This window comes from Palaemon carinicauda, chromosome 22 (genome assembly GCF_036898095.1).
Source record: "Palaemon carinicauda isolate YSFRI2023 chromosome 22, ASM3689809v2, whole genome shotgun sequence".
In the NCBI taxonomy this organism is placed as follows: domain Eukaryota; kingdom Metazoa; phylum Arthropoda; class Malacostraca; order Decapoda; family Palaemonidae; genus Palaemon; species Palaemon carinicauda.
In genome coordinates, this window is record NC_090746.1 from 93,577,804 (window position 1) to 93,594,560 (window position 16,757).

General features: G+C 35.1%; 1 long non-coding RNA gene across 5 annotated transcripts in view; it reads left to right on the plus strand.

The window, feature by feature from the left end:
* Nucleotides 1–16,654, plus strand: part of LOC137616179 (uncharacterized) — a 16,866-nt gene extending 212 nt beyond the window's left edge. Inside the window, exons 2-7 of one of the 5 annotated variants that reach the window (XR_011039314.1) lie at nucleotides 11,113–11,272; nucleotides 11,423–11,578; nucleotides 13,489–13,576; nucleotides 13,775–13,876; nucleotides 15,605–15,682; nucleotides 16,438–16,654. This is a non-coding gene — a long non-coding RNA (uncharacterized lncRNA). Of the gene's footprint in view, nucleotides 1–11,112; nucleotides 11,273–11,422; nucleotides 11,579–13,488; nucleotides 13,577–13,774; nucleotides 15,125–15,604; nucleotides 15,683–16,437 lie in introns of those variants that run through there. The other 4 variants (XR_011039315.1, XR_011039313.1, XR_011039316.1 and 1 more) reach the window with 4 other exon arrangements.
* The last annotated feature ends 103 nt before the right edge of the window (nucleotides 16,655–16,757 follow it).

Here is a 16,757-nt window from a genome sequence, read left to right on the forward strand (position 1 = left end):
TTTCGCACAGTTACTAATACTTCTGTCTGCGGGACTTCCATAATTGAAAAGGCGTTTAACGCCATTTTTATATTGCATAGGATTAAATTCTATAGTGTTCGACTGCTCAACTTGGCTTGTGGTTGAGTACTTACCCGTGAAACACAAGAAAACGTTGTGTATATTATAGAATTTATTTTATATCTTGAAGCTTTTAGTATATCGGTGAAACTGTATTCGTTAAGTCGTCGTATTGCAAAAATTGTGGAAATTTTTTTCTTTAAAATCTCTTAATGTTCGGTACCATAATTCTAAAAGTTAAATTTATCGGGTATTTAAAAAAAAAAATCCATAATACATTTTCATTTAGTGATTGAAATTTTTGTGTAAATTTATATGTATCGTTGGTTATTGTTGCCTATGTGTATTTATAGCAAATTTTTATTTAACATAGATTTAGGTCTCATGCAAGTTTTTTAATTTTGGATTTCAATTTTAGCTGAGTGTCTATCGCAGTAGGTATACTGTGATTAAAGCAGCGTCCATTTTCATTAAAATGGGATCTATTGGTGATTATAAAGTTGAATGTCTTGTTACTATATAGGGACATGAATCACTTTTTTTTTTTTTTTAAACCAACTGAATTTTTCAATCTTGTGCACTTTTTATAGAAGTAATTACATTGAATTTTTTATACATTTTATAAAACTGCTGCTTCTATATATTTTGTTGAAGATTACGAGAAATTAATAGCTTCGTAAATCAGTCAATTAAATCCTCAATATTGTAAGACTTTGCACTAATTTGAATATCACCCAATTTCAAACTCAATTTCAAGCATTGCAAATTCACAAACGTGCATACACACACTTAGGGGAAAGTAACTATACACAGTAATATATAGTTATACAATACATTAAATGACATGAGGCAATAAACTCACTAAAGTGGTTTGTGCAGTTAGTTGCACAAATGTATTTGTTTTGAGTGGTTTGGTTACACAAATGTGAATGTTTAGTGACTTTAGTTACACAAATGTGAATGTTTAGTGACTTTAGTTACACAAATGTGAATGTTTAGTGACTTTAGTTAGACAAATGTGAATGTTTAGTGACTCTGGTTACACAAATGTGAATGTTTAGCGACTCTGGTTACACTAATGTGAAGGTTTAGTGACTCTAGTTACACTAATGTGAATGTTTAGTGACACTGGCTACACAAATGAAAATGTGTAGCGACTTTTTTTTCACACAGAAGAAAATGTCTAGTGACTTTGGTTACACAAATATAAATTGGTGACTTTGGTTACACAAATATAAATTGGTGACTTTGGTTACACAAATATGAATGTTTAATGACTTTGGTTACACAAATATCAATATTTAGTAACTACTTACACAAATATGAACATAAGTGACTTTGGTTACACATGTGAATGTTTAGTGACTTTGGTTACACATGTGAATGTTTAGTGACTTTGGTTACACATGTGAATGTTTAGTGACTTTGGTTACACATGTGATTGTTTAGTGACTTTGGTTACACAAATGTGAATTGGTGACTTTGGTTACACAAATTTTAACGTCGTTACTTTGATTACACAAATAGGAATATTTAGTGACTAGTTACACAAATAGGTACATTTAGTGACTGTTACCCATGTGAATGTTTAGTGACTTTTGTTACATAAATGTAAATGTTTAGTGGCTTTGGTTACATAAATGTAAATGTTTAGTGACTTTGGTTACATAAATATAAATATTTAATGTCTTTGGTTGCATATATTTAGAAGTTTAATGATATTGGTTGCACAAATGTAAAAGTTTAGCGACTTTGGGTACAGAAATGTAAAGGTTTAGCGACTTTGGGTATAGAAATGTAAACGTTTAGCGACTTTGGGTACAGAAATGTAAAAGTTTAGCGACTTTGGGTACAGAAATGTAAGTTTAGCGACTTTGGTTACACAAATGTAAACGTTTAGAGAGACTGGTTACACAAATGTAAACGTTTAGTGACTTTGGTTACACAAATGTGAACTTTTAGCAATTTTTGTTATTCAAATGTAAACGTTTATTGCCTTTGATACGTTTAGCGACTTTGGTTACACAATTATAAACTTTTAGCAACTTTGGTTACAAAAATGTAAATGTTTAGTGACTTTGGTTACACAAATGTAAAAGTTTAGCGACTTAGTTTACTCAAATGTAAATTTTTAGTGACTTTGGTTACACTTAGGTAAATTTTTAGTGACTTGGGTTACACAAATGTAAATCTTAGTAACTTAAGTTACACAAATGTAAATCTTTAGTGACTTTGGTTACACAAATGTAATTTTCAGTGACTTTGGATACACAAATGTATAGTTTTAGCGACTTTGGTTACACAAATGTATATTTTTAGCGACTTTGGTTATGCAAATGTATATTTTTAGTGACTTTGGTTACGCAAATGTATATTTTTAGCAACTTGGGTTACACAAATGTATATTTTTAGCGACTTTGGTGACACAAATGTGTATTTTTAGCGACTTATGTTTTACAAATTTCAATGTTTAGCGACTTTGGTTACACAAATTTAAATTTGTAGCAACTCTGGTTAAACACATTTAAGTTTTCAGCGACTTTGGATATTCATGGGAATGTTTGGCAACTTTGGTTAAACATGGGAACGATTAGCGACTTTGGTTACATGATCATTTAGCGACTTTGGTTACACATGTAATTTTAGCGATTTTGGTTTCATACAAGTGAAAATTTATTGACTTTGGTTACACACGTAAACGTTTAGCGACTTTGGTTACGCGCACGTGAACGTTTAGCGACTTTGGTTACGCGCACGTGAACGTTTAGCGACTTTGGTTACGCGCACGTGAACGTTTAGCGACTTTGGTTACGCGCACGTGAACGTTTAGCGACTTTGGTTACGCGCACGTGAACGTTTAGCGACTTTGGTTACGCGCACGTGAACGTTTAGCGACTTTGGTTACGCGCACGTGAACGTTTAGCGACTTTGGTTGGTTACGCGCACGTGAACGTTTAGCGACTTTGGTTGGTTACGCGCACGTGAACGTTTAGCGACTTTGGTTGGTTACGCGCACGTGAACGTTTAGCGACTTTGGTTGGTTACGCGCACGTGAACGTTTAGCGACTTTGGTTGGTTACGCGCACGTGAACGTTTAGCGACTTTGGTTGGTTACGCGCACGTGAACGTTTAGCGACTTTGGTTGGTTACGCGCACGTGAACGTTTAGCGACTTTGGTTGGTTACGCGCACGTGAACGTTTAGCGACTTTGGTTGGTTACGCGCACGTGAACGTTTAGCGACTTTGGTTGCACAAATCTGAACGTTTAGCGACTTTGGTTGCACAAATCTGAACGTTTAGCGACTTTGGTTGCACAAATCTGAACGTTTAGCGACTTTGGTTGCACAAATCTGAACGTTTAGCGACTTTGGTTGCACAAATCTGAACGTTTAGCGACTTTGGTTGCACAAATCTGAACGTTTAGCGACTTTGGTTGCACAAATCTGAACGTTTAGCGACTTTGGTTGCACAAATCTGAACGTTTAGCGACTTTGGTTGCACAAATCTGAACGTTTAGCGACTTTGGTTGCACAAATCTGAACGTTTAGCGACTTTGGTTGCACAAATCTGAACGTTTAGCGACTTTGGTTGCACAAATCTGAACGTTTAGCGACTTTGGTTGCACAAATCTGAACGTTTAGCGACTTTGGTTGCACAAATCTGAACGTTTAGCGACTTTGGTTGCACAAATCTGAACGTTTAGCGACTTTGGTTGCACAAATCTGAACGTTTAGCGACTTTGGTTGCACAAATCTGAACGTTTAGCGACTTTGGTTGCACAAATCTGAACGTTTAGCGACTTTGGTTGCACAAATCTGAACGTTTAGCGACTTTGGTTGCACAAATCTGAACGTTTAGCGACTTTGGTTGCACAAATCTGAACGTTTAGCGACTTTGGTTGCACAAATCTGAACGTTTAGCGACTTTGGTTGCACAAATCTGAACGTTTAGCGACTTTGGTTGCACAAATCTGAACGTTTAGCGACTTTGGTTGCACAAATCTGAACGTTTAGCGACTTTGGTTGCACAAATCTGAACGTTTAGCGACTTTGGTTGCACAAATCTGAACGTTTAGCGACTTTGGTTGCACAAATCTGAACGTTTAGCGACTTTGGTTACACAAATCTGAACTTTTAGCAACCTTGGTTACTCAAATGTAAACGTTTATTGCCTTTGATACGTTTAGCGACTTTGGTTACACAATTATAAACTTTTAGCAACTTAGGTTACTCAAATGTAAATTTTTAGTAACTTTGGTTACAGAAATGTAAAAGTTTAGTGAATTTGGGTACAGAAATGTAAAGGTTTAGCGACTTTGGTTACACAAATATAAACTTGAGAGACTGGTTACACAAATGTAAACGTTTAGCGACTTTGGTTACACAAATGTGAACTTTTAGCAACTTTGGTTACTCAAATGTAAACGTTTATTGCCTTTGATACGTTTAGCGACTTTGGTTACACAATTATAAACTTTTAGCAACTCTGGTTACAAAAATGTAAATGTTTAGCGACTTTGGTTACACAAATGTAAAAGTTTAGCGACTTAGTTTACTCAAATGTAAATTTTTAGTGACTTTGGTTACACTTGGGTAAATATTTAGTGACTTGGGTTACACAAATGTAAATCTTAGTAACTTAGGTTACACAAATGTAAATCTTTAGTGACTTTGGTTACACAAATGTATTTTTTAGTGACTTTGGATACACAAATGTATAGTTTTAGCGACTTTGGTTACACAAATGTATATTTTTAGCGACTTTGGTTATGCAAATGTATATTTTTAGCGACTTTGGTTACGCAAGTGTATATTTTTAGCAACTTGGGTTACACAAATGTATATTTTTAGCGACTTTGGTGACACAAATGTGTATTTTTAGCGACTTGTTATACAAATTTCAATTTTTAGCGACTTTGGTTATACAAATTTAAATTTGTAGCAACTCTGGTTACACAAATTTAAATCTTTAGCGACTTTGGTTACTCATGGGAATGTTTGGCAACTTTGGTTAAACATGGGAACGATTAGCGACTTTTTTATGAACATTTAGAGACTTTGGTTACACATGTAATTTCAGCGATTTTGGTTTCATACAAGTGAAAATTTATTGACTTTGGTTACACACGCGAACATTTAGCGACTTTGGTTACACACGTGAACGTTTAGCGAGTTTGGTTACGCGCACGTGAACGTTTAGCGAGTTTGGTTACGCGCACGTGAACGTTTAGCGAGTTTGGTTACGCGCACGTGAACGTTTAGCGAGTTTGGTTACGCGCACGCACGTGAACGTTTAGCGAGTTTGGTTACGCGCACGCACGTGAACGTTTAGCGAGTTTGGTTACGCGCACGCACGTGAACGGTTAGCGAGTTTGGTTACGCGCACGCACGTGAACGGTTAGCGAGTTTGGTTACGCGCACGCACGTGAACGGTTAGCGAGTTTGGTTACGCGCACGCACGTGAACGGTTAGCGAGTTTGGTTACGCGCACGCACGTGAACGGTTAGCGAGTTTGGTTACGCGCACGCACGTGAACGGTTAGCGAGTTTGGTTACGCGCACGCACGTGAACGGTTAGCGAGTTTGGTTACGCGCACGCACGTGAACGGTTAGCGAGTTTGGTTACGCGCACGCACGTGAACGGTTAGCGAGTTTGGTTACGCGCACGCACGTGAACGGTTAGCGAGTTTGGTTACGCGCACGCACGTGAACGGTTAGCCACTTGGGTTTCACAAATGTGAACGGTTAGCCACTTGGGTTTCACAAATGTGAACGGTTAGCCACTTGGGTTTCACAAATGTGAACGGTTAGCCACTTGGGTTTCACAAATGTGAACGGTTAGCCACTTGGGTTTCACAAATGTGAACGGTTAGCCACTTGGGTTTCACAAATGTGAACGGTTAGCCACTTGGGTTTCACAAATGTGAACGGTTAGCCACTTGGGTTTCACAAATGTGAACGGTTAGCCACTTGGGTTTCACAAATGTGAACGGTTAGCCACTTGGGTTTCACAAATGTGAACGGTTAGCCACTTGGGTTTCACAAATGTGAACGGTTAGCCACTTGGGTTTCACAAATGTGAACGGTTAGCCACTTGGGTTTCACAAATGTGAACGGTTAGCCACTTGGGTTTCACAAATGTGAACGGTTAGCCACTTTGGTTACACAAATGTAAGTGGTTAGGTGACTTTGATTACATATCTGTGAAGGTTTGGTGACTATTATATAATTGTGAATTTTTTGTGATTTTGGTTATACGCTTGTGCAAGTTTGACTGTTTTTGTTACCCGCTTGTGCAGTTTTAACAGTTTTGGTTACAGGCTCGTGCAGGTTGACGGTTTTGGTTACAGGCTCGTGCAGGTTGACGGTTTTGGTTTCACGCTTGTGCAGTTTGACGATTTTGGTTTCACGCTTGTGCAGTTTGACGATTTTGGTTTCACGCTTGTGCAGTTTGACGATTTTGATTGTATGACGATTTTGGTTGCATGTTTGTACAGTTTGACGATTTTGGTTGCATGTTTGTACAGTTTGACGATTTTGGTTGCATGTTTGTACAGTTTGACGATTTTGGTTGCATGTTTGTACAGTTTGACGATTTTGGTTGCATGTTTGTACAGTTTGACGATTTTGGTTGCATGTTTGTACAGTTTGACGATTTTGGTTGCATGTTTGTACAGTTTGACGATTTTGGTTGCATGCTTGTACAGTTTGACGAATTTGGTTGCATGTTTGTACAGTTTGACTATTTTGGTTGCATGCTTGTACAGTTTGACGAATTTGGTTACACGCTTGTGTAGTTTGACGAATTTGGTTACACGCTTGTGTAGTTTGACGAATTTGGTTACATGCTTGTGTAGTTTGACGATTTTGGTTACACGCTTGTGCATGCAGGTTTGACGATCCTGGTTACACGCTTGTGCATGCAGGTTTGACGATTCTGGTTACATGCTTGTGCATGCAGGTTTGACGATTCTGGTTACATGCTTGTGCATGCAGGTTTGACGATTCTGGTTACATGCTTGTGCATGCAGGTTTGACGATTCTGGTTACATGCTTGTGCATGCAGGTTTGACGATTCTGGTTACATGCTTGTGCATGCAGGTTTGACGATTTTGATTACATGCTTGTGCATGCAGGTTTGACGATTTTGATTACATGCTTGTGCATGCAGGTTTGACGATTTTGGTTACATGCTTGTGCATGCAGGTTTGACGATTCTGGTTACACGCTTGTGTAGGTTTGACGATTTTGGTTACACTTTGTGCAGGTTTTATGATTTTGGTTACACGCTTGTGCATGCAGGTTTGATGATTTTGGTTACACGCTTGTGCAGGTTTGACGATTCTGGTTACATGTTTGTGCATGCAGGTTTGACGATTCTGGTTACATGCTTGTGCATGCAGGTTTGACGATTCTGGTTACAAGCTTGTGCATGCAGGTTTGACGATTCTGGTTACATGCTTGTGCATGCAGGTTTGACGATTCTGGTTACATGCTTGTGCATGCAGGTTTGACGATTCTGGTTACACGCTTGTGTAGGTTTGACGATTTTGGTTACACTTTGTGCAGGTTTTATGATTTTGGTTACACGCTTGTGCATGCAGGTTTGATGATTTTGGTTACACGCTTGTGCAGTTTGACGATTCTGGTTACACGCTTGTACAGGTTTGAAAAATTTTTCCACGGTGCGGGTTTGACGATTTTGGTTACATGCTTGTGCGGGTTTTTACGATTTTGGTTACATGCTTGTGCGGGTTTGACGATTTTGGTTACACTCTTGTACAGGTTTGACGATTTTGGTTACACGCTTGTACAGGTTTGACGATTTTGGTTTCACGCTTGTGCAAGCTTGACGATTTTGGTTACACGCTTGTGCAAGCTTGACGATTTTGGTTACACGCTTGTGCAAGCTTGACGATTTTGGTTACACGCTTGTGCAGGTTTGACGATTTTGGTTACACACTTGTACAGGTTTGACGATTTTGGTTACACGCTTGTACAGGTTTGACGATTTTGGTTTCACGCCTGTGCAAGCTTGACAATTTTGGTTACACGCCTGTGCAAGCTTGACGATTTTGGTTACATGCTTGTGCGGGTTTGACGATTTTGGTTACACTCTTGTACAGGTTTGACGATTTTGGTTACACGCTTGTACAGGTTTGACGATTTTGGTTTCACGCTTGTGCAAGCTTGACGATTTTGGTTACACGCCTGTGCAGGCTTGACGATTTTGGTTACACGCCTGTGCAGGCTTGACGATTTTGGTTACACGCTTGTGCAGGTTTGACGATTTTGGTTACACGCTTGTGCAGGTTTGACGATCTTGGTTACGCGCTTGTGCAGGTTTGACGATCTTGGTTACGCGCTTGTGCAGGTTTGACGATCTTGGTTACGCGCTTGTGCAGGTTTGACGATTTTGGTTACGCGCTTGTGCAGGTTTGACGATTTTGGTTACGCGCTTGTGCAGGTTTGACGATTTTGGTTACGCGCTTGTGCAGGTATGACGATTTTGGTTACACGCTTATTCAGGTTTAGTGATTTTTATAAGCTTGTGAAGGTTTGGCGGTTTTGATTACTCTTGTGAAGATTTGATTTTGAATACACGCTTGTGAAGGCTTTTGTAAACAATATTAGTACTTTTGCTTTTCAATTGAAAGGATTCTATTTTAGACTAATAATTTTCCTGAATTTTCATGTTTGGGGAATATAAATAGTTTAAAATTCCAGAAACATGACTCATTCGATGTTAAAAACAGACCTCCCTAAGAGCATGTGAAAAGCGATTAAAGTATAGTAGTTATGAGATTGAAGGAGGTGGAATTAATCTGGATAAGTTTTTTGAGACCTTCCCTGTACAGTAATGTTACTTCTAAAGAACCTTTTTCCTCACTTAATTATGAAAACACCATCAGTTTCAATTAAAGATTATTGGCTGAGAGCTGTGACATAATTGATTTTCTAGCCAATTACGAAAGATTCTACTCCAAAAGTTTTGCCAATTTTTCAGCCAAATAAATTTCTTCGACGTCCATTGGTATAATTGACTGATTAATTCAAATAATGAAAGAAAAATTCGCTTTGTTTTATTCCAACTATTAAGTAGTGGCTGGCCCTTGAGGCATTAATTTGAAACCCAATCACAGAAGATTGTTTGCAGTGCAATGCTGGTTACAGATAATTTCATTTTGTCTGTTGGTGGTGTTGAACTATTGGTGGTGTTGAACTATTAGTTTGATATGCTCAATTTAATTCTTATGCGCAGTTGTGTTGCGGAGCAACATGTACCCCTTCAGGGTGTGATCGCTCTGTAGTGACAGACGGCTACAATCACAGACGTCTCCTAGAGGTTAGTATAATCAATATAGAAATATTTTAATTTTCTTTTGGCAATAGATTGAAAACTCGAGTATATAGCTATTGTTAGTCTTGTGAACATGTTCCCAAACTAATGACTCTTGGGCTTTGCGTGTACATCACATAATGTTCTACTTGGCAGAACATAGTAATGTAATGATAATTGAGTTTTAATATGTAAAGTCTATTTCTTACTTATGTTCATTGTTTACTTCTAGGAGACTATTACTGTGCATGCTTTTGTATTCGATTTGGCCACCTGTTTTCTGTATGATGTAGTCAGAATTTTTTTTAATCTATTAAGAGCTTTCAAATATTTATGCAAATGTTCCCAAATGTTCAACAGCAATTTTCCTATTCACTTCAGTACCAGTATGACTATAATCATACGGGTCTCCATGAGGGAAGTTCACTCTCAAAATTTATTGCCATTTCATCTATTTCAGTATCTGGTTATGTTGGAAAGGCTCTGTTCAGTGTACAGGTATTGTTGCGAAATGAAAGCAAAACAAAATATCCCTTAAATAATGGCCCACTAGGCTTGCATACTCATCACATTATGTGCAACTTGCTAGAACAGGGCCAGCAATGTAAAGTTAAATATTAGAGCGGAGCGAGCCACGGCCTAATAAGAGCTATTAGGAGTAAAGTGAATCTTTATCGATGTTTACATTTCCAGCTACTTGCATGGATTTTGCAGATGGTTATCTTGCTTTTGTTTTTCTGACCATTATTGCTGCAAATCAGTTTTCTGTATTTAATCACCCAAAAACCCTGGCTTCACACTTGAGTGACCTATCATTGCCATTATGTAAGAGGGTCCAAAGCTCGTAAACAAGGAGTTTATCCTAAATACCTGGTCACAAAGGCCTAAAATAGTTATTAGGAGAAATATATGGTTATATATTTAGCTAGAAATGTCTCTTATTTACCCATTAAAGATTTGAAAAAAAAATTTCTCTACGAATATAATTTAATGTTAAGAGGTTGTTCTATGATAACCTAGATTTCTTCAATTTTTGGTTAGGTTTAACTGAAAATATTTTCTGCAGAAGTAACATTGCAGTGTTTTAGGTACGTAATGGTTTTTTTTTTTTTTTTTTTCGAGCATCTTTTTTTACAAACATAATTTGCTTTTCATGTCGATTTTGGTCTTTATACTTTACGTTTACTTAAATTTCTCAGGGTTTATCTTTCAGATGTATTTTCTTTTCTGGCTAATTTTGATTACGTTACGTGATATCTTGTTAGATGTAGACACTAGTTACTGGAATTGGAATTTTTTTTACTAAAATGTATAGAATTCTTCACAAAGAATTAGTGAGGATGTTGAGTAATTTGATGCAGGAGGCAATTGCTATGGAATTGGAGGGGATGTTGTCAGTGTTTGTGAGGTTCATAAATATAACTTCTGGTATTGGAAATTTTAATTTCATTAAAATTTTGGAGCTTCGTGAAGTATTGATTTTTATCAGGGTTTAGTAATGGGTAAGCAATTTAAGGTTCTTTAAAAAAAAATTCCTTTAGATATATTGCGCATAACTTGTCAGAATTTTTTTTTTTTTTTTATAATGCTGTACTTGAAAAAAAAAATGAACATGAAAGTATTTATTATATCTGGTCATATATCTGGTCATGTCTTCACAGAAATATTTTAGTGGCCGGAGTAGTTGCACTCACTGATAAATCTTCTTTTCCAGATTTTAATTAACATTTTGGTGCTGAAGCTTGAACGATTAACTCGATGCCTGCAAACCAGAATTTTTCAAAAGGGAGATTTCATTCAACTGAAGTGGAGTAAATTGATTAAAAGAATACGTAATTGGAAAATGACCAACAAATTTAAAGCATTCATTAATGGTAGGTAGATCAAACATTATTTGACCTTATTATTGTTGCTTTAAAAAGAGTAAACATGAATGTAATCAACATACCGCTGGTAATGTCTCTTCACTTGAAGTATTTTGGTGGCAGAAATTTTTGCACTCATTGATAAATTTTCTTTTCAAGATTTTCAATGAACATGGAAGTGCTGAAGCTTGAACGATGAACTCTGTCTGCGAACCAGGGAATTTCTTAAAAGGGAGATTTCATTCAGTTGAAGTGGAATAAATTAAAAGAATCCTTACTTGGATATTGACCAACAACTTTTAACTTTAATGACTGGTAGGTACTACCTTACTGCTACATGCCTATTATGCAAATAGAAATTTTAAAAAAGTTTTAAATGTAAAAATTAAGGTTATCGTTTAAATTATTAGTTTGGCCTGATTTAGAAAGAGAAGTCATTCCTGATGACAAAAAATCTAATGGTATATGATTTTCAAAGTACTTAGCTGCATATTCAAAGTAACTGTAATAAGTATCTTTAATAAACTAATAAGTATATTTAATAAACTAATAAGTATATTTAATAAACTAAGACAAACTTTAAATGAATAAATGTTCATTAGGTACCCAGCTCAAGTGAAAGGAAATTGTTTGTTAGTTTTTTTTATTTGAACATGCAGTAAGTATTTGGCGTTAGTTAGCAGTGCGTAGTTATCCTAATAAGTTAGTTTTGATTGGCAGATATAATTGCACCTGAAATCTATTGTCTATTCGAAAAAAAAGACTTGTAAGACATTTACTATAGGTTGGTTTGATGTGAACAATCTGACTGTCCCCACTATCACCAATCCTCACTGGCCTGCGTGATGAAAACTGATCAAATTCATGACATGAATAAGGACTTGTCAGAGGCCTTTGTATTTCCCTTCCCACAAAAGATGAAATTTGTGAAGTGCTTGTATGTGTGTAAGATTGAGAATAGATATTACTTCTAAGTTTGTTAGATTGTACAACTTGTAAGGTGGTTATTTAAGGTTGTTAGGTTGTACAACTTGTAAGGTGGTTATTTAAGTTTGTTAGATTGTACAGCTTGTAAGGTGGTTATTTAAGGTTGTTAGGTTGTACAACTTGTAAGGTGGTTATTTAAGGTTGTTAGGTTGTACAACTTGTAAGGTTATGAAGTAAAAAGGATTGTGGAAATGTCTAACTTGTAAGCAAGGTTCAAGTTTGTGAATTTCTGTGAATTTCTGAAACTTGGTGAGTTTAATTTCTAAAACTTGGTAATTTTGAGAGTTTCTAAAACTTGGTAATTTTGAGAGTTTCTAAAACTTGGTAATTTTGAGAGTTTCTAAAACTTGGTAATTTTGAGAGTTTCTAAAACTTGGTAATTTTGAGAGTTTCTAAAACTTGGTAATTTTGAGTTTCTAAAACTTGGTAATTTTGAGAGTTTCTAAAACTTGGTGATTTTGAGTTTCTAAAACTTGGTAAGTTTGTGAATTTCTCAATCTTGGAAGTCTGCATTTCTCAATCTTGGAAGTCTGTGCATTTCTCGATCTTGGAAGTCTGTGCATTTCTCAAACTTGGAAGTCTGTGCATTTTTCAAACTTGGAAGTCTGTGCATTTTTCAAACTTGGAAGTCTGTGCATTTTTCAAACTTGGAAGTCTGTGCATTTTTCAAACTTGGAAGTCTGTGCATTTTTCAAACTTGGAAGTCTGTGCATTTTTCAAACTTGGAAGTCTGTAAATTTTTCAAACTTGGAAGTCTGTAAATTTTTCAAACTTGGAAGTGTGTAAATTTTTCAAACTTGGAAGTCTGTAAATTTTTCAAACTTGGAAGTCTGTAAATTTTTCAAACTTGGAAGTCTGTAAATTTTTCAAACTTGGAAGTCTGTAAATTTTTCAAACTTGGAAGTCTGTAAATTTTTCAAACTTGGAAGTCTGTAAATTTTTCAAACTTGGAAGTCTGTAAATTTTTCAAACTTGGAAGTCTGTAAATTTTTCAAACTTGGAAGTCTGTAAATTTTTCAAACTTGGAAGTCTGTAAATTTTTCAAACTTGGAAGTCTGTAAATTTTTCAAACTTGGAAGTCTGTAAATTTTTCAAACTTGGAAGTCTGTAAATTTTTCAAACTTGGAAGTCTGTAAATTTTTCAAACTTGGAAGTGTGTAAATTTTTCAAACTTGGAAGTCTGTAAATTTTTCAAACTTGGAAGTCTGTGCATTTCTCAAATCTTTTATTTTTTTCAGGTAGTTCAGATGTTCACCTTCTTACAAAAGAATTGTTAAAACTACGGTTTTTCTGTGGGTAGAAGAACTAAAATATTTATTCTAAAAGGTAAGAGGAATTGGTTATGTATTGTTCGGAAAACGGACATACTTTTACTGAACTTTAATCTAATCTAGAGTGAAATATAAAATGCTTAGTTTTAAGTTTAACAAATTGCTTTACGTTAAGTTAGAGTAAGCCTACTTCCGGGAAAGATAAGTCTAGTCAAGATTTGATATATACGCTTTATGCTTTGATTTCTTCCAGGTGCTTGGAACTCATGCTTGAGACTAGAATTATAGGAACTTAGAACGCCAGCTGTAAAGCAGGAGATTAAGGGAAATAAAGAACAGAATGACTTGGAAAATTGTAAATACTATAAAATCCTGTGAATTTCATTTCTAAACTGCTATTGTAGAAAAAATACTAATAGTTCACATTAAAAGTGACTGTAGATGTAAATTACAAAATATATTAGTCATTTTCTATTACTGTTATTCGATTTTCTAATGTAATTTTCCATGATCTTATTTTTATACAGTTCTTCGAAATTTTTTTTTTTATATATAAAACCTCAATTTTTTTTTATAAAACCATTGCATGTCCAATGGTTTTGACTTAAATACAATTTTCATGCTATTTGCCAAAAGGCAAAAAATCATGCTTAATTTCTTTATATGAAATTTAGTTATAATTCCTGTTTTTATTTTAAACTTGATTGCTACATGAATGTTTGAATTGACGTAGATTTGAGTTGTTCAAGGTATTAGTTTTCTAGTTCCTAAAGCATGTTCTTACTATAATTCAAATTATGCCAGAGGCTGATTTCGGTCTTAGCACGTGAGGTTTTAACCCCTTGACTGATTTATATAAACACATTGTGAAATTTGGTTGATTGCAATTGCGATTGTTTATCAGTTAATAAAAAGTTAAATATTAACGATTTTTGTAGCTAATTACTTGTATATAGTTAATCAAGATAGTGATAATGGTGCGAATTGAAATTTATTGCTTTTGATTTGCGATGATTTCTGAAAAAAAAAATCTTTTCTTTATAATCGGCCTAATTATCACTGAGGTAAAAATTTCCGCCTCATAATATAGGTACTATAATTTTGTGAAGTTAGGTGTGTATGGAAGTTGAATAAAAGATATTTTCATATTGAAATATTTAGGCAGGCTGGTAATATCTATTTTCAAATTTAAGTGTTAACTATATATCTAGGTATGTATTGAATATTGTTCATGTAGTCCTCATTGCTAATTTCTTTTCAAATGACTTTACTATTTAGGGTTAAAAGAGATTTAGCTATTTAGGGTTACAAGAGATTTTTCCTATTTTAGGGTTACACAAGATTTTGCTATTTAAAAGTTACACAAGACTCTGGTATTTAAGGGTGACATAAGATTTTGCTTAATATTTGCACACAGCAATTCTCAAATTCTTTACCCATTAAAAGAACTTCAGGCATTGCGGAATGACATTGAAAAGTAATTTGTTCCAATTTCACCGATGGAACCAAAAATCATTTGTATTTGTAAATGGATTAAATGGATAAAACAATTAAATTTTTTCGTTAGCTGTAAAAACAATTTGCAAATAAATCTTTAAAATTCTTTAGTTTTTTCTTTAATACAAAATAGAAAAAAAAATAAATTCTTTCTAGCACATGCATATATAATCCGGGACCAATATTGAAAGTTCATTGCCATAAATAAGGAATTATAAAAAAATAGCAATTTTTTGCAATAGAATCTGTAGCGTTATATGTAATCACTGTCAAGTTTGTGTGTAGATATTTACTTAGCGATTTATAAAGTATAAACTATGCCAGTTTTATTTTCAATATGTTAATGGGCTGGAAAAGTGAATTTATGAAAAGTGAAATTGTAGATTCAGGTAAACGGGAACGCGTGGAGAATAGTTTCTAGGTGAAATCATTTAATCACTAAAAGGGTCAGCAGTTCATGGCCCCCCCCCCCCCAATCCCCTTTTGAAAGTTTAGCTCATTTTGGAATTTAACATCTTATAGTAAAGTACTTGAAAGCAATGAAAAGACCTGAAAATCTCATTTTAAACATACTGATTTATTTCAGATTGCAGTTTCGTGCAAGTGACATTTGGACGAGTGATGAATTCAGTTGGCATACTACAAGTAAAAAAAGAATACTAAGGTAAATTTCATTCAGGTTTTTTTAAACTAATTTTCCTCCTGTTAAGCCATGTTCACACGATCACGCATCCCGACAGGCAAACAGTGATACCAGGCCACAATAGTTAGTGAAAATGAGGGTTGATGACGCTAGAAGTGGGAAAACTAAAGTCAGGGATCTGGCATCACTGTATGATGCCAGATCCCTGTCTGTGGTTTTCCCGCTTCCGAAGTCATTAACCCTCATAATTACTAACTATTGTGGTCTGGTATCGCCGTTTGCCCGTCATGCATGTTTGATCGTGTGGACAAGGCTTTAAATTTGTCTTTAAGCCACCAGTTGTTTTCCTCCTGTTGAATTTGTCTTCATGCCAATAAGGGGGTTATATGCTAGTTATGCAATCAAATATTTATTTAAAGATAGTTATAACATTACTATACTTTTTTCACGTAACCAATTCAATTTATTCGTAGGGATGTAATTTTTATTAAGCCAATATAGATTAAAGGGTTATTTCCAAAATCAAATATAAAACTAGGAGTTAGTGTTTTCAAAATTCAATGCTGTATAACTAGATTTTTTAATTAATACTTTTGAAAATAAATTAATATTAAGATCCACTATAATTTATATACTATATCTAGAAATGACTAACCAAGATGGAGTAGTTACTTTTTAAAGTTTTCCAATTTGCCTTATATACTTTCTAATGAAAAAGCCCTCATCTTCTCACGTCTCATTCAGTCCAGAAATTGAAAAACTAATTTTTGTTTCAGATCAGGAGTACTGGAGCTGAAGAGAAAAAAGTGCTAAAGCCGAAGAGGAATTATATAAAAGTACCTGCTGTGGAGAGATTAAGTTAAAAGGGCAGAAGAGGATATAGACAGTAATGGTGCTGAAGTCGAAGAGGAATTATTTGAAAGGATCTGCTGTGGAGAGATGAAGTTATAGGGGCAAAAGAGGACAGACAGGAAAAACTGTAGATAATATTTAACGGAGTGAATAAAATAAATTCAAAGGAGAAAACTAGTTTTATTATAACCAAATATCATTAATGCAGCTAGTACAAAAGCACGGGGTAGTATATGTACAAATT